General features: G+C 33.9%; 1 long non-coding RNA gene across 1 annotated transcript; it reads left to right on the top strand.

Annotated features, from left to right (window-relative positions):
• The first annotated feature begins 2845 nt into the window (after nucleotides 1–2845).
• Nucleotides 2846–4224, top strand: LOC127151676 (uncharacterized). The gene is made up of 3 exons (XR_007824753.1): nucleotides 2846–3043; nucleotides 3140–3208; nucleotides 4122–4224. It is a non-coding gene; the product is annotated as an uncharacterized LOC127151676 (long non-coding RNA).
• The last annotated feature ends 20669 nt before the right edge of the window (nucleotides 4225–24893 follow it).

Here is a 24893-nt window from a genome sequence, read left to right as displayed (position 1 = left end):
CTTTGCCTCCGCATCTCCAAGATGATGAAGATGGGGCAGCTCTACCTCTGCACCTCCAAAATGAAGATGGTGTAGTTCCACTTCTTCGAAATGATGGTAGAACGAAGATGCCCGATCGTTCCTACGAGAGAGGTAGATTTGACGACAAGTGCCTGATCGTCTCCTAGTAGAAGTTGGATTGGTGATGGCAAAGCAGAATGAAGATATCCGACCGTTCCTACTAGGGAGGTGGATCTGACGGCAAATGCCTGATCTTCCCTTAGTAGGAGTTGGATTACAAACGACGAAGTCACCCCTGCAAACGATTGCGGAAAGAAGAAGAAGAAGAAGAAGAAGAAATCTCATCTTTTGAAAATACGTTTGGAAGTAAAGAGTGGCACGACAACTCTAGTTCCTATAATAAAAAGGACAAAAAAGTTGAAATAAAAAGTTAGAAAAGAAGAAAAAGAAAAAAAAACAGAGAGGGAGAAGATAATTTTTTTCTCTTATACCTTTGTTATGCTTGACGAGGAAAGAATGATCAAGGTATGAGCATGTTTATAAAGCCAGCAAGTCTAATTTCTAATAGGATTTGCAATGATTTTAAATATTTTCAAATAATAAAATAATAAGATAATTTAGTTATCTTATGTTATTTTATTTTGGGATAAAATTTAGGATTTCACCTTTGAGATATTTAAGCATATTTAAATATTTTAGTTTTTTTAATAATAAAATAAAATTATGGGTCTTTTCCAAAATATAATAAAACAACAAAATATTTATACTGTATAGAACAATTCTGAAAACGGAAAAAGCCCACAGGTCCACTGTGGAAAATACTAAAAAATGCCTCGTCAACCACACCGTCGACAATGCACGCATAATACATTTGGTACACGATCGTTTAAATTTGGCTATTGTTTGGTACACGATCGTTTAGATTTGACTACAATTTATTTTTTCAATTCTATCGTTTAATTTTGTTACACGGTCGTTTAATTTGGTTACGTTTAAATTTGGTTATACGATCGTTTAGATTTGGACCTAAATCTAAACGATTTTTTTTTTCAAAATTTGAAACACAATCATTTAGATTTGGCTAAATGATTTTTTTAACTCTTTTGGTACATGATCGTTTAGATTTGTCTACACGATGATTTATTTGTTTTGTACGATCGCTTACTTTTTTTACACGATCATTTACATTTGGCTACTCCAATCTAAATGATTTTTTTCAAGGTTCTTTATACACGATCTTCTAAATTTTGCTATTTTTTTTACACGGTCGTTTAGATTCGGTTACTCAAATTTAAAGGACGTAAAAAAAGAAGAGGAAAAGAAGATTCTTTAGACACGATCTTTTAGATTTTGCTATTTTTTGTACACGATCTGTAACGCCCCAAAAATTTGAGGAATTTAATTTTATTATCTTAAGTGTAAGTTTGAAATTTTGGGTGTTATTTAAATGTTGAAGTATTTTAGTTTATGGAGATTTGATTCTATTGAATATTTGAAAAATATCTAATTGTTGTTAAGTTAGAATTTATGTTTGTTTTGGTTATTTATGTTTAGGTGTATTATTGGATTTAAGGACTTAATAATCGTATTATGAAAATAATATAATTATTTATGAAAAGATATTTAGAGGAGATAAAGGTGATTGAATTCGTTGAGGAGAGAGAATAGTTGATTTTATTTGGGAAAAGATAAAAAAAGATAAAAAGGAGACTTTGTGGGTTTAGATGAAGAGAGAGAAGATTTGTTTTGGTTGGTTTAAAATAAGGAAAAGGAAAGGGAAAATAATATTTATTTTGTTAAATAGGCCTTGGCATCCGTGCATTTATTTTCCCCATCTTCTTCTTCATCACAAAGAAAGAGAAAAAAAAAAGAGAAGAGAGAAGCCCTAGTTTCCTTGCCGCCACCATCCATCGACCGTCGAAAACCACCGTTCGTCGCCAGTCGTCCCAGCCGCGTCGTCCGTGAACTCCAGTCGCTCACACAGCCACGTTGTCACAAGTCCAGCCGCGTCGTTCGTGAACTCCAACCGCTCACACAGCCACGCCGTCGCAAGTCCAGCCGCATCGTCCGTGAACTCCAGCCGCTCACACAACCACGCCATTGCAAGTCCAGCCGCGTCGTCCGTGAACTCCAGTCGCTCACACAGCCATTCGTCGAGTTCGTGAAGCCAGACGCCAAGCCATTCGTCGAGTTATTGGACTGATGCTAAAGAGCAAGCTTCTGTTGGAAATGCCAGAGCACTTAACGCGATATTTAATGGTGTTGACCTGAACGTTTTAAAGTTAATAAATTCTTGCAGTACAGCCAAATAAGCCTGGAAAACCTTGGAGGTAGCGTATGAAGGTACTTCCAAAGTAAAGATCTCAAGATAACAGTTGATAACGTCTAAGTTTGACCTGAATGACTGAGGATGAATCAGTGTCTGATTACAATAAGAGAGTGCTTGAAATCGTAAATGAATCTTTGATGCTTGGTGAAAAAATACCTAACTCTAAAATAGTGTGGAAAGTACTTTGATCGTTGCCCAGGTAATTTGATTTAAAAGTTACTGCCATTGAGGAAGCTCATGATATTACAACGTTGAAACTTGATGAATTGTTTGGTTCGTTGCTTACGTTTGAGATGGCCATTGCTGATAGAGAAAGTAAGAAAGACAAGGGAATTTCTTTTAAATCCACACATGTGTGGACACAAACTTCGGAAGCCATTCGTCGAAGTCCGTGAAGCCAGACGCCAAGCCAAGCCGTGCACCCGCATCTGAGCCTGGCCACCTTTGCCAAGCCCGCGTCCCAACCGCTTCAGCCAAGTCGGGCCTAGTCAAGCCGTGCGTGCCTGGACCCGCTTTTTCCCGCCCTTCGCTGAGCTGCGCCGGGTGAAATCTGAGTCGCGCGCACCTTAGTCCAGCCGCCCTCTTGCGTTCGAGCCGCACGTCTGTGCCAGCCACCTTTACCTGAGCCGTTTTCAAAACCTTAGCCGAACCACCTCTGGTTGCCAAGCCGTTTGAGCCACCTAACCTATTTTTGGTCTTTTTCCACCTATTTTGGTAAGTTTGGCTTGGATTTGGTTATTTCCTAACAAAGATCAATTTTAGACCTTAAATAATTTAATTATGGATTTAATTGAATTATTTTCTTGATAGGTCAATTGGGGGCTGAACCAAGGAATTTTCCTAAACGAAGGATAAATTTGGAATTATCTTCAACTTTAGGTAAGTTGAGATAATTGGAATTGGACCCTAGGCAATTATTAGTAATCAGTTTATTAGTTTTAGTTATTGGGTTCATTCGTGCTTAGGGCTTGACTGTTAGGGAGCTTGATCGTGACTATTAGGATATTTTTGTTGTAGACCAATCTCCAGGAAGAGATTCTACTACTAGACCCTCGAGTTTAATTTAATGAGACCGCATGTATGAATGGTTATGTATTGATGATGGCTAGCTACAAAACTTGAGGTTACAGATAGAAACTGATATTGTAAATATGACTGCTAGATGACTTTGTGGTTAGAGATGATAATGCATTGATGTTATTACCTACGTTTTAATGATACAGTATTGTGATTGAGGATGATATGACATGATATGATGTGATATGATAGGATATGTATGGTATGACATGTTATGGCATGATATGTTATGATATGATTTGATGATGTGTTATGTGCATGCTATGGATAGGGTGTATGTTAGTTTTACCTATTAGAGTCGTACCCATATGAGTGTCCTTCGGGATCACCACTCTTTTTGATGACTATGTAGTCCAACGGGATCACCAGTCTGACATTGGCATTGACATAAACATGATTTGAGAGATCCGACGGGATCGCTCACACTTATAACTGTGTAGTCTGACGGGACCACCAGTCTGACATTGACATTGACATGATTTGAGTGATTCGACGGGATCACTCACAGCTCGATCGTATTAGGTATTTTTTTGGGTTCACCAAAGACTAGCTTGTTCCTACGGGATCACAGGTTGTACGTGTTTAGGAACGTGCCAGTTCAGGGGTTCCACTCTTCAAGACTCTAAGAGGAAGTTAACAGACACCTAGCGGGACTAGTAGTGGGTCCCTTGCTGAATATATTTTTATACTCACTCTTTCTATTTCTATTTTTCAGGCAGAGGTAGAGGTAAGAGCAAAGGCAAGCGGACGAATGACCAGAAGTGACCGTAGCGAGCCATAGGGACATGTTTGCTTCCGCTTACGTCATGTGTCAGATTTCAGTGTCGATATTCTTTTCTTTTTATTTTATTTTATTTATTTCCTTATATTTTTCCTTTAAAACTAGTAGAGCTCGAGATAGGATTCTGTTTTAATTTATTTTCGTACATTTTATTTATGATTTTAACGATAATTCGCAGTTTTGTTTCATTTTCTATTTACTTTAAATAAATTTTAATTCTTTTCTTTTAATGTAAAGTCCGCAACCTAGTATAAAGAGTTGGGTCGTTACACGATCGTTTATATTTGGTTAACCAAATTTAAACGACGTAAAAAAAAAAAAGAGGAAAAGAAGAAAGATATGAAAAGAAATCGTAGCAAAAAAAAGAGGAAGATGATGAAAGAAATAGCAGCAAGGAGGAGAATGGAACGACAATTCTGAAATATTTAAAAAATGGCTAACTTCATGGGCTTTATTACACAAGCCATAAATAGTTGGGATAATTGCAAATGTAGCAATTATATTCAAAATAATTAAGTATAATTACCCTAAATTTGCAATTTTTTAAAAATATTGCTACATACTTAATAATTATTCTAAAAATTGCTACATATTATAATTACCCTAAATTGTCGCAAATGTTAAGTATGGCCCAAATCCATGTGGTTGAGTTCATGGATCTGGTCCATGGACCAATCAGACCTAAGTCCATAAAAGCTCGTTAGAGAACTCTATAAATAGAAGAGTTCTCTTCATTTGTGAGGTTTGAAAATTTTGTACTCTATAATGTCTAGAAGAATTCTCTCCCTAACTCCTGAAACCGATCATCTCCAAGATTGAAGTTCATTTGAAGATACAAGATTTGATTTCAAATACACTTTTGAAAATACTTTTAAAGTATAACAAAATTTAAGGTTTTATCAATGATAGACACTATTAATATCATTGTCAATCAAAATCTATGTGTATATACATCGATGTCGGTCATTAATAAATTTTAAACTAGGCTATATTTTATAAATATTTTGTCTCATTTCCAACATTTGAAAATGCTAAATTTTATTATTTATTATTTATTTTTAAAGAAAGAGACAAGTGAAATAGAATGTCGTATGAAACGGGCATGAAACGATAGTGAATTTCAAATTATCGAATAATTGAGCATATTATCGACACATAGATGGAACCATTCTAAATCACAATCTAATAATTTTCTCTTCGATAACAAACAAAATGGAAATTGTGAATTTAGATGAAAACTCCAAATTTATTAGACTTTATCAATGTCTACTTTTAAAAGGATATTTTGTACGAAAACAAAAAGAATTCTTGCTTGACCTGGTTTTTTCTTTTTTTTTTTTTTTTTCTTTTTTTCTTTTTTTTTTTTTTTTTTAATCTTCTTATTTGTTTTTCAAAAGGATCAATGCCGTTGGAAATTTGGAAAAACTTTACAGAATTTGGTCAAAATTTTTATAACCAGTTAATTAAACGTTGATTTTGATTTAATTAGATAATAACTGATTGACTACTTTTGATATTCATTTCTACAGAGTAAGAAAGAATTTATGTTATAAATATTCGTTTAAATATCGTGATAACATACAAAAAAAAAATTATAAACTAATATAAAATTCAGGGAATATTAGTTGGAATGAGGTTAGAAATAAATACTTTTTTTGTGTCGATTTATTTTTTTGAAATGTCATCCCTTTGAATATAAAAGTTTGGATGGATATTAAACTTAAAAATTTAAAAAGTTGAAAGTTAAATAAAAAAAATCAATATATCTTTTATTGAAAATGATATCGATGACGTGTGAAATTATATATTTGCATATAATGATCATACCCATAACATAAATTAATAATAATAATAATAATAATAACTACTAGGTTAACATGCATATGATTTAGATAAGAAGTAGAAATTATCTAAAAATTTTGAGATTTCTTCAAATTTCATGGAAATGGGAGAAAACAAAATTTCCCTAAGGAGGTTTTGAGGTTATTAAAATCTCCGAAATTTCCACCATGCTTTTAGTTTATTTATTTATTTTTTTGAAGAGCTCTCAAGTTGACTCTTACTTGACTTTTGTACGTCTTTTAGTAAGTACATGGCTCTATAATGTCTTTGTCAAATATATTTTAGGTAGATGATAAAAATATCAATGGTGGGTTTAACCCCCTACACATTTTAATTGGCCCTCCCACATATTATATCTTCATCCAAACTTGATTTTTCACATGTATACATTTTAATGTTGTAAACCACTTAACCCCATACGTATTTCAATACATTTTAAAACCTCACATGTTTTTATATTTATAATTATTTTTTTATTATTAATTAAATTGTAATTTACTCTAACTCTTTAGATTGTATATTTAGATAGTGGTTTTTCTTTACATCATAACAGTGTTGACATCCACTTATTAATATCCTAAAAATACCTAGTTATGAAATTATGAATTGTTAGATTAAGGACCTTTTTAAATATATGAAAAGGTAAAAAAAAAATTATAAATATTGTAAAGTTTTACTTTCTATCGACGACGGACCATGATAGACTACTATCTAGATCTCACATGACATATGATAGATAAATTATAATATATTGTTATATTTGTAAATGTTTTTTTTACCATTTCTGTCATTTAAAATAATTTTTCTTTAGTAAACCATACATTTGACCTTTTTTCAAATGCTTTCTATTTATGAATAAACATTGAAGTGACTCATTACCCAAATGCTGATTTTGAATGAAAAGCTTAGACAATGACACTGTAATAACTAAATACGAATAGTAAGCAGTTAAAGAAATATAGAAGTTGGTAACCTAATACAGCAAAATTCACCTACTTTTGGAGGTGGTGTGTCCAGAAAAGATAATCCACTAATATATTAATGAGTTAAGTCGTTTACAACATATTACTTATCAACAATACACAACTACTATAGTAACTCATGTAGATCTCAACTCACTGACCGCCCGAACTTCCCCTCCCTCTAAATGTGAGACTCCTTGTTAAATTTACTGATTATGCTCTCCTTAAGTTCAATAATATTAGTGTTGTATACTTTCGTTTCTAACAGTGTGTGACTCCTCTCAATATTGTTATCTTCCCTTCATCTCAACAAACTCCTTTGAGAGATCTTAGAAACTTCTAAGATCCATAACTTATTCTCCATAGTTGAGTCTTAGACTCCTCTAATGGTTGAGAATCTCTTATAAAAAACGACATAGAGTACTGCCCTATCATCTTGATTATCTTCAGTGTGTTACACTCAATGGATGAAAAACTGACATAGTCGAATATACTGAGAAAATAGTAAGAACATAATGGTGAACAATTCAATTGCACCTAATAGAAAACGTATTTCTCAAATAAAAAAATGACGACCCTAAATGAACATCACCATAATTCTTCGTTAATAATAAAATTCAATAAACAAAACAAGTCCTCCATTTGGGAAAGATAAGTCGTGTTTCGCTAAATGAAAATATCAAGCAAAATAATAGAGTTAAAAAAGTTAAAATAAAATCATTAAGAGAGAATTGGTAGATAAAACTCTTGCTTTTCATATATATTTTCCCAAATTCAAGTGTACAGTATCAAGCAATATATATAGAAAGCTTGGGATGAAAAACTCTTGCCTAACACTCACCCACACACGATTTTACTCGTGTAACATAAAAGAGATAAAAGAATAGTCTAGAACAGTATAGGAAAGGCCCTTATAAAATTGGCCAAAACAATAAAGAATAAAGAATAAAGAACGAGTAAATGGGTTTGCCAATGGACTTCCTTGTTACCTACTAAACTGATGGCAATAACATCAATCATGGTGAATTTTCTTTTCTATTTCTGAAAATTAGTTTCTAACAACGATTTGGTGAGAACATTAGAAATTTGTTCCGCGGCTGAGAGATGAGGATTGTCAAGTTTTATTTGAAACACCTAGTCAAAAACATAGTAAATATTATATTGATACTCAATATGTTTTATTTTTTAGAGAAGAACATGATTAACACTTAAGCAAACTGCACTTAAGTGAACACACTACAAAACAGAAGGATGAGATAACACGATATGAAGATTAGTTAAAAGAGATCGACTCCATACCATTTCAGTAGCTACAGGAGCAAGATGTTGATACTTTGCTTTTGGGCTTGAACGAGAAATTATAGGTTGCTTCTTGAAAGCCAAAGAAACTAAATTACCACTAAAGAAGACATAAAAGCTAAAACTGGGCTTCCGGTCATCGGGGTCTAAAGCCCAGTCAACAACATCAAACCCATACAAATTAATATTACTAGGCTTTCAAAGCAACAAGCCATTAGATAAGACTCTTTTTAGGTATCGTAGTATGTGTTTAGCCATTTGTCAATACAAAGCAATTGGAGAATGCATGAATTGGAAAGTTTGTTGTCACTAAACAAGATTTCAAGATCTGATGGCAAATTTAAAGCACCCACGACACTTCTATACAAATGGGGATCATCAAAGGACTCCTCTTGATCTGTAGATAATATGGGACCATTGATCATATGGATAGGAATAGGCTTGGCCTCAATCTTTGTGGTGTGATGCAAGATATCTAAAATGTAATTAGATTGGGAAAGAAACATACCTCCATTCTTCGGATAGGAAACCTTAACTTCAAGAAAATAGCTAAGAGCACCAAGATCCTTTAAAGGAAAGGTACAATTTAAAGATTTAACCAAACCATAAAAAATACTAAGAGCTACCTATAACAATCATATCATCAATAGAGAACAAAATATAACAACAAATAGTAGATGTAATTCTAATAATTAAAGATGTGTCCACTTGAGAGATGCGAAAGCCAAGATAATGTAAATGAGAACTTAACCTTTCATACTAGTCCCAAGGAGCCTGTTTTAGGCCACATTAAGCTTTCTTAAGATGGAAAACCAGGGTAGAGAAGCAAAAACTTGAAAACCTGAGGGCTGTTCCATAAACACAGATTCTTCTAAGCATCTATAAAGAAAAACAATGTTTACATCAAGTTGATGAATGGTCCAACTTTTCATGAGAGTAAGTGTTAAGTGGACTTGTATTGTAACAAGTTTGACCACAAGACTAAATGTCTTAGTATGGTCAATGTTGGGTGTTTGATGGAAGCCTTTAGCTACTAGATAAGCTTGTAATGAGGAGCATACCCATTAGAGTTTTTGTTTTTTAATTTAAAAATCCATTTACAACCAATGATTTTCTTGTCAATAGGTTTAGGAACTAAGGTCCAACAATTATTTTTCATCAATGCATCATATTCATCATCCATAACTCTCTTTTATTATGGATGTTTGAGAGTCTCTTTAACATTACTAGGTTCAAGTTAAGTATAAATCATAACTTGTAGAAATACACGTTATTATGGTCTTTTAGGTCAAAAAATGGAGTCTAAACACAAGATAAAGTATCAAAACACATAGCTTTTACTACAAATTCATAATGATAAGAGAATGAAACTTACATAAGTCTAGACGCCTTTTTTACCATGCTTTTAGTGCTTTTGTCGCAGGATAATAAGGAAAAGATGAAGTATAGTGAATCGCAAGAGGAACATGTGCAAAAGCTGATGTGATAAAAAGATTGCCACATCATCACAAAAGAGATTCACTAAAAGACAAGAATGGTAGTTGGAGTTTATGTGACTTGACAAAACTGCTTTTTGACGCTGAAATGTGCAGAAGAATAAAAGCTTCTCGCTGAAAGTTGCCTATAAAAGACCTCCTTCTTCACTATGCATAAGGAGGCAGAATGGACCAAACCCTAAAGAGCCGGTGAAAAGGATTAGCCTTTCCCCTTTTGTAGAAGTCTTTTTCCTCTTCCTCTCTTCTCCTTTTCTTCGATCAACTACTGAGTTAGTGCTTAGAGTGAGATTAGAGAGAGAAACCGCCATTTTTCCATAACTTGTAAAAGAGCTAAAGAATGCTACAAGGCATTCTGTGGCTCGGATTCTTTCTTTATTTTCCCTTTTTGTACTTTCTTTGTAATGTTTGAATTTTACATTTTCCTGGAAGAAAGGCCTACATCAATCAATTCATTACATTTTTCATCCATTGTCTTTTTGTTATTTCTTTACTGTTTATCTTGTTGAAGTGTTATAAGTAATTTAAATTCATGATAAGTACTTGATAATTACTCTTTACTTATAAGGTTTATCGTGTTTATTTGAGATTGACTTCATCGCTTGGCAAGCGTTTATCACCAACTGCTCGAGAGAATAAGTAGAAAAGATGTAGATAAAGGCGTGTAGAAAAGGAGTTTGGAAATAAACTCCATTTAGACGATTGACCACCATCATTTGCTTCTTAAAAGGAGAACAAATGTTGTCTCTCGATGGCGAGACGCTATCCACCTTAAAGGACATTGTGTGAATCTTATAAATAAAGGAACCTAGATGGCTATCGCATAGTTCATCTTTATCATTTATATTCCAAGAGGTGAACAAGTGTGGTATTTAAGCATAGAGAGGTGCTCACCTTAATTAGAAGACGGTTATGAAATATCTATTGCATTAAGGACTACTGCATGGCTTAACCGCCTCAATGCAGAGACATTCCTTCATATTTCTTTAACGCAAGTTAGTTCATTCTCCATATTCAAACCATTTCGCATCACCTTATACAGAATCTCTAGTGTAAATAGTAGATTTAATAGACATGTATACACTTACACTTTATATTATATTGATGTCTATACCACCTAGAAAGAAGTAAACATTATAACTAAGTTTGATAGCAATTCCTTATGTTCGACTTTGGTTTACCCAAGAAACCTATCAATTTGCTTACAATTGGACAAGTGATTGAAAAACTTGTACTCAACACAGATGAAGTAGTCACGCGTGGAAAGGATGTGTACCTTTTATTGCACAATCCTTGCCTAATGACATATCGATCATATTCTATGCAATGATCTTGTCTTATCGCGTAGCGTAGTCGTAGACATAGAGCCTCAATGACATATTAACAAATTTATCATTAAACAAGTCGGGTGACAAGTCTAACAATAATCAATCAAGTTTTTGGTACCTTGTCGGAAAATTTCTTTTTCAAAACTAGAGACAATGTTTTACTTTGATTTTAGGCAAGCAGTCAATTTGTGTTGTATCATGCATTTAACTGAAGAACACGTGAACAAGTTTGTGGTGTAAAGAGCAATCTGAGATGCATGGATTTGACTCAGAAATTTAGTGCATAATTCGACGATCAAAAGAAGAACCTTGACTAATTCGAAGCAAGATATAAAAGGTCCCCCAAACGCCTGGAGCAAAAAAAAATTTATATCCTCTTATGTGGAGGATTTTATTTAAGGCAATTAATTTAAAATGTCCACGCAGTTGACGCGGTGAAATGATAACTTGTAGAAATACAAGTTATTATGGCCTTTTAGGTAGATCAATGAAACCAAAACGTATGATAATATGTCAAAATGTGTAACTTCTATTACAAATATACAAATATATGAGAATACAACTTGCACAAGTCTCCATGCCTGTTTTACCCTATTTTTCAGTGTTTTATCACAAGATTGCAAAGAAAAAAGAAAGTTAATAAATCGTAAAGGAGCACATGCTATGCGATAAGAAGTTTGTCTAACGACTAAACAGTTCTAGGCGAGGAACCACATCAACACATGGTGATGATTCACTAGAAGACAAGAATGGTAGTTGGAGTTTATGTGACTTGACAAAGGCTCCAATCTACGTGGACATGATCTGAAGAATAGAAGTTTCACGTCAAAAGTAGCCTATATAAAGCCTCCTTCTACACCAAGTAAAGTAACTGGCCTAAATGGGTCAAGCCTAGAGAGGTCCATTGGAGTTGGCAGAAAGAACTAGTCTTTTCGCTCTCTGTAAAAGATTCTTCTTCTTCGGTCAATCTTGTAAGTAAGAGATTTGAGAGAAACTAAAGAATGATCCATCCTTTTCTCCCCTAACTTGTAATATCTAGCATTTATGTACTTTCCAGTTTTGTATTTTCTTTGTAATGTATGATGTTCATATTGTATAGTGGCCTAATGTCTACATTCTTTAATATATTGCACATTTATCCCTTTTTAATCCATCATTTCTTTAATGTTCAACTATCAATGTGTTATAAGTAGTTTAGGCTTGTGATAAGTTCTTGATAAAAAAACTAGCCTATAAGGTTTATTGCGTTAGTTGAGCTATAATCACCGCTTGGGCAGGGTCTATCGCCAACTACTCGGGAAAGCAAGTATCAAGGATATGGCTAATGCGCGGAAGGAGTTTGGAGACAAACTCCACCATGGCGATTAAATCTCCATCACTTATGTCCCAAAAGGAGAACAAATGTGGTGACTTGGCGCTGAAAGGTTGCCACCCTTAAAAGAGAGATAATATAAGTCTTATAAGTAACAACTTCTACATAGTTATCGCTTAACCAAGCTTTATCATTTGTATCCTGATAGGCGAGCAAATGTGACATTTAAGGTACTAAAAGGTGCTCGCCTTAGTTAGAAGCTAGCTAATTGTTCTGTATCGCATCAAGGTTGCTGCTTGGCCAAATCGCCTAATAACGCAGAGACATTATGATTAGATGTTAAACAACAAAGCATAAAATGAGACTCAACAAACTCTCACCAAACTTAAATGAAGAGGAAAATGAAGTAAATATTGAAAATTCATGAGAGAACTTTCAAAGTCAAACTAATCAAGAGACAATCATTATGGATTAAATGCTTGTTTACAAGTTAAGTTTTGTTCTTTAGTAAAGACTTGGAACTTTAAGAGTCACTTGGAAACTCAAGGGTCATAATGAATCTAGAAATTAAGATTCATTCACATCTTTAGCATTTCTAGATTCATTCACATCTTTAATGCATTTTTAGATTCATTCACATCTTTACTATGTACTTATTTAATGATATGTACTTTCATCTTTTAGGGTAGTTGAAAGGGCATAAAATTAAATGTTGTGTCCATACATATAACATTTTAAATTAGTATAAAGTTGTAGTTTCCACATTTTGGACACGAATTTGAATGACATTTTCTCATAGAGTGTTATCTCTCAAGCTTTATGCTTTCCTTTGTATTCTTGTCTTAGAATGCATGTTTAGGACTTTCAATCTAGTTTGATCAATTAGATTGTGGAAAGTTCGAAATCTTGAAGTTATGAACAAGTTCTCATTTCTTCTTATATTTTACCAATCTTTCCAAGCCAAAATCTATTTAGCTTTCTCGGGGTTGTTTAACTATTTGTTTAATTGGGGTTATTCTTATTACTGTTGTGGTGGTTCACCTAGAATAAGGAGAGTTCTCAAATGTGATTGAGGTAGTTCTGCTTATCACATTCCTTCACTTTTTCTTCATACAGGTTAGTTCATTCTCCATCCCCTCACCATTTTTACTACCTTTTACAGAAGCTCTAGTATAATTATTTAGACACACATTTACTTTATATTGTATAGATACTGTATACCGCCTAGATGAAGAAGTGAACTTTATAACTAAGCTTTGATATCAATTCCCTATGTTTGACCTTGAACTTCCCAGAAAACCTATTGTTTCGCTTACATTTGGGCAAGTGATAGAAAAATTTATACTAAATGAAGATTTAGAACTACACGAGAACAATAGCTTGTACCTTTTAATGGATAACTCTGACCTAGAGACATAGTGAGCATTTCGCATGCAGTGACCATGACTCGCCGCGTAGAGAGGTTTGTGATATGAACTTAACTTACACATTTTGATTTCGCAAACCCATGCAATTAGGATTATAAAGGGAACACAATACTAAATCCCTAAATCCAACTGTAGACCTTTACACAAACAAACATGAAACACCAGGCCTTCACTAGTAATGTAAATAACAGACCAAAAGACCATTTGTAATTACGATAATGATCATGTAGCAAAGAACCATGTAACAAATTATCAAAGTCTTTTAGAAAGAAACAACACATCTAGGATGGTTATGCTGGGTATTAATCGCGACAAGGTCTCCGTCATCAACATTCAAGAATCTGAATGCAGGGATGCTTTTGTAACGTAACACTTTCTTTAACCTTATCACAAAGACATAATTTTTGTATTTATTACTTTCTTTTAATTGTACCTTTTACTACTTTATTTATTGCCTTTTTGTTTAGATATTTTTGACAAGTTAGGAAAGAGTTTGTGAGGTTTATCGCGTGCAAGTTGGGTGAACAAAGAATAGGGTTTCCACGATAAGAGAGCAAGCTAGGTTTAATGTACGCATTTGGTGTTAGGTTTGTCTCGCGAAGCTTATCAAGTAAAGAAAAGCCCATGGATTTCTTAGGGTTTCATGGAATTTTGAGCGTCAAATTTAAAATCAAAGAAAAGGAATGATTAGTCGCCTCAAGAACCCAAAAGATGTTGTCTGACGTCGAGCCATTAAAACGCGATGATACTAACCGACACGGTAACCATTCCTTACCCACAGGGGAAAAACTATCACCATCATTTTGTAAAGTATGCACATTAGTTGGATTTAGATGGTTACAGTTAGCAGTAATTGGAACAAAGTGATACAAATCTTCATTATGGTCTTTAGAGAAAGATGAAAGAATGGAAGAAACTGAAGAGAGATAGACATGAAAGGTAGAAGATGGCAGTGGTTGAGAGAAAGCAAAGGGAAAAGATAGTTCATAAAAAAGTGTTTGAATTTATGTCCTAAAACTCGTAGTTTGTAGTTAAAATTATATTCTATTCAATAAAGTGGTTATTTAGGACTTATTAGTGAAAATAGAATACTACAATCTTGAATCCAATAAACTAAGGTTCCAAGCCTATCTAGTGTAGACTTGAACTTTATGTAGAGTTGTAAATGTGGATCAAGTTTGAGTATATAGCCCAAATGATCTATAGTGTATGCAAAGGTTGTGCGCCTTATTTTGAGGATGCTATGGATGCAACTCATTTTGTAGTTAGTACAAATGATGTGATCCTAAATTGTTCATGTAGAGACATGGAAATCATGACATCTTATGTAAAGAGTTCAGATAAGATTGGAACCATGAATTAGTCACTTTTAAATTATAACATCCTTAATTGTATAAAACTTACTATTTTGATTATTGATGACCTAGGTAACTTAATCCTAATCTAGAGCTAAATATGAACTTCTATTCACATGGAATTATCCTTAGATCTGCACAGGTGAGGGCAGCTCAATGGCGCTGGCCCAATAAGCCTTCCATTTCAATGGTTAGATCGGATGGATGGCTAAAGACATTGGGTGCAAGATGAAATTCACTCTTACCCGTTTAAGGACTGAATCCAAGTCTTGAACAAGGGGCCTCACCCTCTTATTGGCCCGAGAGGGATTCGGTTTACAGGTTGGACCTAAAACAATTGTTCAATAGTAGATCAATGGGACTTAAGGAATAAGATGTAGTCTCGAAGGTAATATGGTATTTTGACCCAGATGAGGTTATAAAAATCCTATGAAAGATTAACTTACTAATAATGGTTATATCAGATGGAGAGAAATCTATCCATAGATAGGGGAATGCAATAATCACTACAAGAAAATGGAGCATTCTCGACGCCGAAAAGCACGTCGGCATAAAGAACGTCGGGAATAAGGGCTTTCCCAACGCCGTCAACAACGCGTCGGGAGATGCGTCGGGAAAACAATCTTCCCGACGCACCACGAAGGTGTCGGCAAGAATACGTCAGGAAAAGGGTAAATTAATTTTAAAAAACGAACTATTCCCGACGCAGTGAACAGTGCGTCGGAAGGGGCGTCGGGAATAGGGGTTTTTCCCGACGCATTTTGAGGGATTTCCCTACGGCACGTCACTGCGTCGGGAAATCCCCTTTAAATTTGTTTCAGTTCTGTAAATTACAGAACCGAAACTGAGAGGAAAAAAAGAAAGGAGAAGAAGTCGTCGCGATTGTTACTGTTGTTCTACCGTTGTTCCGCCGTCGTCCGTCGCCGCCCTCCCTCGCCGCCGTCTGACACTTTAGGTAAGTGAAATATGAAAATTTATTTAGTTTAAGTTTATGTTTTAGGGTTTTTTTTATGAAAATTAGTTTAGGGTTTTTTTTTATGAAAATTAGTTTAGGATTTTCTTTTGTAATAGATTTTTGTTTGTTAAATGTATTTTTGTATAGAGTGTGTGTAATTCGTGGTTGAATTGAAATTGAAATTTGAAATTTGAATGGTTTAGGATTTTTGTTTTAGAAAATTGAATTGAGGGGGGATTTTATAGTTAAATGAAAATTGAATGGGGGTTGAATTGGGAGAGGGGGTTTATTGTTAAATTGAAAATTGAATTGGGAGGGGGGTTTATATTTGAATTTAAAATTGAAATTGGAGGGGGGGGGGGGTTAATAGTTAAATTGAATTCGGGGGGAGGGGGGATGTATAGTTAAATTTAAAATTGAATTGGAGGGAGGGGGTTTAAGTTAAATTGAAAATTGAAATTGGGGGGGGGGGGGGGAATTTATAGTTGAATTGAAAATTGAAATTGGAGGGGGGGGAAGTTAATAGTTAAATTGAATTGGGAATGTAATATGTGTGTTAAGATTTGTTTTGGCTATCCTGCAGTTATGATAGCCTGTTTGTGTTGAATATTTTTATTGTTCATTTGAGATGGCTATCCGCTTTTTTGTTTTGAATTTGTTTATGTTTGGGATGACTATCTTGCAGTTATGGCAGCCTTTTTGTTTTGATCAATTTGCTGGTTTCAAAAGGTGGTAGTAGGATAGATTGAAGTATTTTGTTGTTAATAATTAGGTTATGTTGGCTATCCTGCAGTTATGGTAGCCTCTGTAGTTTGGAGGGGTTTGTAGGATGCGAAGATATTTTGAAGTATTTTGTTGTTAATAATTAGGTTTGTTGGCTATCCTGCAGTTATGGTAGCATCTATAGTTTGAACTTAATTATTGAAAAATAGTGAAAATTCAGAGGAGTAAGTTATGGATGTGAGAGAGTGAGAGACATATGTTTCTAATCAAACCTATTTATGTTTTAGAGACTTAAACGATGGATAAGGGTTGGATGAAACTTAGAAATAAGTTATCCATTGAGTATAGACATGGAGTGACCCAATTTTTAGAATTTACCAAATTTCACGTTGATGCTTATGGACGATTGAGGTGTCCATGCAAGAGATGTTTGAATTTAAATTGGAGCTCATTAGAGGGTGTGGAACGACATTTGCTGACTATTGGAATATCCCCCTACTACACAGAATGGGTGTATCATGGAGAGTCATTAAGCTATAGAGGTACAGAAAACTTTGAGGAAGGAACTAGTAGTAATCCTTTTAATGAAGGAACTAGTAGTACACAATTTAATGAAAAAGGTGATATCTTTGGTATGCTAAATGATTTACAAGCCCCTATTGAACATGAAGAGGAAATAGAGGAATTTCGTTTGGAAGATGAAATGGCGATGAATGTTGGGGTAAATATAGATGAAGATACAAAAAATAATATATTTCAGGACTTATTGAATCAAGCACGTAATGAGTTGTACCCCGGTTGTTCTGAATTTTCGTCGTTGAATTTTTTGGTTAAGTTGATGTATGTGAAAGTTCTAAATGGTTGGAGTAACAAGTCGTTCGACATATTGTTAGAACTTTTAAGAGCAGCGTTTCCAATGTGTAATAGTACTATTCCTAGTTCATTTTATGAAGCAAAACGAAAACTTCGTGACTTGGGCTTGGGATACGAGACTATTCACGCGTGCAAGTATGACTGTGTATTGTATTGGAAAGAGTTTGCTGATTTGCAACATTGTCCTACATGTGGCGAGGCTAGGTACAAGGTTAATCATAATAGAGGGAAAAAAATTCTGCATAAGGTATTGCGCCACTTTCCTTTGGTACCTAGATTACAGCGCTTGTTTGTATCGCAGGAAAGGTCTGCTGACATGAGATGGCATAGGGACAAACGTGTTGAAACAGATGATGTCTTGAGACATCCAACTGATGCAGAGGGGTGGAAGCACTTTGATTCTGAATTTCCTGATTTTGCTTCTGATCCACGAAACGTGCGTTTGGGCTTGGCTTCAGATGAGTTTAACCCATTTGGTCAAATGAGTACCTCGTACAGTTTGTGGCCTGTTGTGTTACTTCCTTACAATTTGCCACCATAGAAATACATGAAAGAGACAAATTTCTTTATGTGGCTCACGACCTGTTGATTAATTATGATAACAAGTTTTAATATGTATAAGAAATAAACAATATAATTGTTTTAATGCAGGAACAATCACGGACAAACAAGGCTGCTAGACAGAAGCAGCCTTACAATCATAGTAGCGGGTCCAAGTCGTTTCTACAACGACAGTATGATCTCGCTGAAAGAAGAGGGCAACCGATCGATCGTGTGGAATTGTTCCGGGAAACACAAGTTCGAGCTGGGACGTTCGTGTCGCAGGCCGCCGAGGATGCGCATGTAAGTTATACCCTTATTAATTATCCACTTTTATTATATATTTTTGCGCGTTACCTAACATAATTTTTAAATTTGTTGTAGAATCAAATGCTGGAACTCCAATCCCAGCCTACCCCAGAGGGTAGTCAGCCACTCTCTGAGGATGAGATATGCGATCAGGTGTTGGGTAGACGACCAGGCTACTCAAAAGGCCTTGGTTGGGGACCTAAGCCGAAGGCCCGCAGAACGGCAAGTGCAAGCAGTTCGTCGACATCTTGTTCACAGTCCACACAAAAAGAGATTAAATTACAAGCTAAACTTCATGAAGCTTTGGAACGGATTGAAGTACAAGATAGAAATCACCAAGCATTAGCTTCACAAGTCCCTAGCTATGCGGTACGTCGTATATGTCTCTATTATTCTTAAATTTTTGCAATATATGATAATGTATTAAACTTAGTTATTTTTATACCATTTTTTGGATCGAAGGTGTAGAATGACGCGCATACGCACCTCGTTGGGAGATTTTTCATTATGTTTATGTTTTTTCTATTTTGAGAACTATATTTTGTTGTAGTTAACTTATTCGTATTATTAATTTTAATTCTATATTTTTTAATTTGTGTTTGTATATTTATTAATTTATTTTAATTTAATCCAAAACGTCGCGAAATTTTTTTGACCAATCCGAACATCATTATTATAAGGAAAAATATTATAAGGAAAAAAGTAAAAATAAAATATTTAAAAATATATACAAAAAAGATTCCCCGACGTTCATTACTAAGGAAAAATATTATAAGGAAAAAAGTAAAAATAAAATATTTAAAAATATATACAAAAAAGATTCCCCGACGTTCATTACGTCGGGAAAAAAACGTCGGAAAATAGGTTTTCCCGACGCCGGGAGATGCGTCGGTATAGATGGCGTCGGGAATAAGGTTTTCCCGACGTCGTCGATGCCGACACATCTCCCCGCGTTGGGAAAACCTTTTCCGATGCCGAGTTGGTATGGCGTCGGGAAAGCCTCTCGCGACGCATTTCTCCCAACGTTCTTCCCAACGCCGTTTTATACGTCGGGATATCCTTTCCCGACGTACGTTGCATTTTCGCCGACGTATTTGTGCGTCGGGAGTACCCCCGTCTCTTGTAGTGAATAGGACTTTAGTATAATAACTTATTAGTTAACGAATGGTGATTAGCTCGATCTAAAAGAGTTTAGCCAATTAATCTCGAATCATTGGAGTCCATGACCTATAGGTCCATTAGGTTCCCTTACTAGCTCATATGGAATTAACTTAGAACAATATGTTGGAATAATTTGAATTGTTCGAATTAGGTGTAGAGAGAGAAACTGACAAATATATTTGATATAGCCATCGGTTATACATTTGAGATAGAAATTTATGTTTAAATGTGATTTAAATATTAAAAATATAAATATGGATCCATGCTCGGAATTGATGTAAATGGTCAAAGTTGTAAAAAGTCAAAATGTTGACTTCAAACTTTGAAAAGTCAAACTTTAACCAACTTTATATTCAAATATTATTTAAATTTTTGAAAAATGAATGTGGATTCATGCTTGGAAGGTTAAAATTAGTCGAGACGAACTAAAAAGTCAAAAGTAAAAAATGTTGACTTATGACTTCAAAAAGTCAAAGTTTGACTTTGATTTAAATGATCAAATGACCATATTGTCCTCGTACTAAAGTTAGTGGAAAAATCCAATGTTTTATTTTATAATCCCGCTAACACTCAATGGGATAGGTGGCTACATGAGATTTAAACACCTAGCTCACTAAGTTCCACTAATGGTTAGTGGTATGTTATGTGTTGAGATTTGACCAATTAATTACATGCAATTTTCCATATAATTAGGTTATAAATAGGCTTCTATTCAAATTTAGCAAAAACTTTTTACAATTTGTTATTTTTTTATTTACAAAATTAACCTAAAGCTTTTTTTCAGTCCCAAATCTCAAACCCTAAAACTATTCCAACCACTTTCCATCTCTATCTTTTTATTTCCTTCACTAAACAGATCCCACAATCGGTTCTAAGTTCGAAAATAGTGGGTCAACCCTAGTGGTGGTCTCGGTTTCATGTTCATGAAGTGATATTAAAGATCGAGAAGCTTCAAAGTTCAGTTTTTCGATAATCCCTAATTTCGTTTACTTAGGGTTCTATATGCATGTTAATTACTAAAGAGTTTAGTTGCATTTAGAGTAAATTTTGATTCTTATTCCACTGCATATGGCTACTGTTTTTCATAAAAAAGGACATGTCGAGAAATATAGAAACGACCAGTAGAAGACAAACACTTACAACCTTTGTGAGAGTTACTGTAGTCAATGAATGTAGAAGGACTTTACTTAGATGATAGTTTATGAGAATGGAAATGACGTAAACTAGGAAAACACTTACACCCCAGTTTACGTAGTGAAGAATATTTTGATTTGAGCTCAAACAACTTCTCCAAAGGGCAAATATGGTCAGGAATAATGGTAGGAAGTCTATTAATTAAGTTAGTCGTACCAAAAGCTTCATTCCAAAATATAAGAGGTTACAATGCTTGGGAAAGAAGAGTGAAAGCGTTGTATCGACAATGTGTATGTTTTCATTCATTTAAACCATTTTGTTGAGATGCATATGGACATGTAAGATGAATTTCAATGCCATGGTGAGATAGGAAAGGTGTGAGAGCTTTAAATTCACTACCTACATCAATTTGTATTCATAAGATGCGAGTTCCCTACAAAGTTTTAGCATGGATTTTAAATTTGAAAATAGTTGAAAAGGCTTCAGACTTGGATTGAAAAAAATCCATGTGTGACGACTTTAAACATCTATGGAACTAAAATAGTACCAAAAACCATTACGAGGCAAAGTATCAACAAGGCCCCATCAATCACAAACAATTAGTTGGAGAGGTTGAGTATATTTAAATTCTAAGGAGAGAAAGGAGAGCATTATTTTTTCCCAATGCACAAGAATAAAAATTTTTAATTTATTTATATTAATAACAAGCAAATACTTGGACTTTTGGAGAATAATTTTAATAACATAAACATGAGGATGGCCTAAACGCCTATGCCAAATATCAATTGGATTACTATTAAAAGCACAAGAACCAAGGAAACAACATTCAACACTTAAAGTTTTGAGGATTGAGGGGCAGTCTTCATGAAACTTTGATGAGGAGTTATTTTGAATCTATAGAAGTCTTCATGGAGTAGTCTATGGAGAAGAGTTTGGAACAGTGAGACGATCCTTTACATAACAAAATTATGGGTGAAACTTAAAAGTACATTATTATCTTTGGAAAATTAAGAGACGATGATTAAAATTTTCAATAAAAATGGAACATGAAGTAAATTATTCAACACTAGAGTTTGATTAACAATAGTAGAAGAATGAAAAGAATAAGCACCATAATAAATAATCGACAAACTTGAACCATTTTCTATGTAAATCTGACTTCTTTCTCCATACTAAGATCCACTAGATACGTTATTGAAGTTATTGGTGAGACGATTTATGGAACCAGAGTCAGGGTACCAATTATTGTTCATATTCAGATTAGGAGAGGCTACCATAGCTGTCATTGAAGAGAAACTAGATTGATTTTTAGGTATTAGAGAAAAAATTAATTAGAGGAAAATCCTAAAGGTGATGAAGCTTGTCAAGGGGGAAAATAACGAATGAAGCAACGATCAACAGTGTGACCAAACTCTATACATTAGCACTCTTGTTCGTTTCTATTCGAAAGACCACCTCGATTAGATCGACCCTCTAAGCTTCCTTTTTAATTGTTATTTTTTTACTTATGTGGATTTTGTTGCTTTATCGCCTGATCATTATCTTTGTCGGATAAGTCAGCAGCCAAATTGGTTGTTGGTAGGGACCCCTCTGAACTGATTTTCCTCTTAATACGTGTTTCCTAGGTGAGCTACAATGAAGTAATATTTTGTATAATAGAGGAGTCATTATGAGCAAAAATCACATAAATTATTGATTGATACTGAAGTCATAGTTCATAAAAAATATATAAAATATGGTCATCGGGACACGAGTTTAACAATAGAGGCAAGTGCATCAACACATTGTTGTATTTTCATGAAGTATTCCTTTAATGGCATGGCTCCTCTCTTCATATTCAGAAGCTTGCTCTTGAACTACCTCGTTTGAGCAAGACAACATGCTAAAGAAATTCTTTGGAGAGTCGCCCAAGTGTCTGATAAGTTGTAGTGTAACATTTGGTTGAGAGTATCCTCGCTCATGAATTGAAAAATCAAAAGGAGATGAGACGATCTTAACGCTTCAACTCCTTAAATTCTAGATTCAAAATTTGTACTGTTTTGTGAGGATGATGCAACATCAACAGTCATAGGAGAAGTTTCAGTGGTGATGTTGAGAAACTTAAGAGGGGGCTCCGATTCAGGTTCAAGGTAGTAGAGATCGTACCCATCAAATGTTGTAATGACCTGAAATTTCAACAAAAGAAAATTCTCATAGTTAAGCTTAACGATAAAAATTTTGTTACAGATGCTAAACATTTGAGAGATGGAGAAGAAAGCTGTTGGAATTTATGTCATAAAACTCGTAGATTGTAGTTTAATTTAAAATTATATTCTATTCAATAAAGTGGTAATTGAGGACTTATTGGTGAAAATTGGATACCATAATCTTGAATCTAATAAACTAAGGTACCGAGGCTATCTTGAGTAAACATGAACTTTATGTAGAAACATAAACATGGATCAAGTTCGAGTATATAACATAAACATTCTATAGTAGATGATAAGGTTTAACACCTTATTTTGAGGACACTACGGATGCAACAAACTTTTTAGTCAATACAAACGAAGTGATACTGAATTGTTCATGTGGAGACATGAAAGTGAAGGCATCATATGTAGAGAGTTTACATAAGATTGGAACCATAAAATGATCACTTTTATTATATAGCACCATTAACTGTATAAAACTGACTATTTCGTTTATTGATAATCTAGGTAACTTAATCTTATTTATGAGCTAACTATGAACTTCTGCTCACATGAAATTATTCTTAGATTTTCATAGGTAAGGGCAGCTCAACAATGTTTGCCTACAAGCCTCTCATTTCGGACGTAAGATCGAGTGAATGTAAGACAAAATTTACTTTTACGCACTTTATGGATAGTAGATAGGCTATTCTTGTCGCCACATTCCCAAGACAATGCGGAGAGGCAAACATTCTTGAAAGGATTAGTTTTAAAACAAAATTGGAGTTCTCACCAATCTTTTTATGGTGTGATTGGACATCGAAAAAAGCAAACAATTTTAAATAAATCATTGAAAAAGCATGGTCTATGAAAACTAGACTTGAGTTCAAGAGTCATTTATGTATGAAGAAGGTGTTAGAGCATATCCCACAACACCTGTTTAGAAAACAAGGGCAAAATTTGAAATCTTGGATAGAAAAATATTATTCTTTAATTTCTTTTAAAAATATTGTCTTATTTTGCCGCTCGTGACTATAATGCTTGAAACAATGATCTCATAAAATATGTGGAGAGCATTCCATCAATTAAGATTATATTGAAGAAAACTTTCTCACCTTAAGAAACTGAGAAATTAGAACAATTTGTTAAAACCCATCGTAGAAATAGCCGATGTTTTTTCTTTTTTTAACGTTGATTAAGATCATATTTTTTTGAGATCAAATCTTGGACTTCCAAAGATATGATCCTTCACCTTAAGAGTTTTAGGAAATTGGACCCCAAATTTTCTAGATTTCTTCCTAGGATGTTGTTTAGAGAAAACAGTATAATTTATTATAAAAGATTGATTAAGAAACCTTATGAAATCATAGATTAAATTTTGAACGCTTGAAAAAACATAAAAATTATAAACTTTAAGAGAAAATTTTCTAAATGATTTCAAATAAATGGAGTTTTGTGGAAGATTTTGAAACTTAGAAAATTTTAAACTAGAAGAATTTTAAAATATTGCAAATTTAAATTAGATATATTTATAAATTTTAAATAGGAATCAAAATGAGGCTTAATAGGAAAATTAGATAAGTAAAAATAAGAGTAAATAAGCATCATAGTAAATTAATCAAACATAAAATAACATATTGAGACTTTAATAAAAACATATTAGAGATCAATCTTGGGCTTCCAAAAAATCGATTTTCCCACTTCAAGAATTCTAGAAAATTAGACTCTCAAATTTCCTAGATTTTGTTGACTGATGTTTTTCAAAAGAAAATTAATTGAAAATATTAAAAAAAAAATTAAACAACTATGAGTAAGAATACATTAA

Source organism: Cucumis melo, chromosome 11, assembly GCF_025177605.1.
Source record: "Cucumis melo cultivar AY chromosome 11, USDA_Cmelo_AY_1.0, whole genome shotgun sequence".
Taxonomy (NCBI): Eukaryota; Viridiplantae; Streptophyta; class Magnoliopsida; order Cucurbitales; family Cucurbitaceae; genus Cucumis; species Cucumis melo.
Note: the sequence above shows the minus strand (reverse complement) of the source record. Positions and strands in the feature narration are given on the sequence as shown.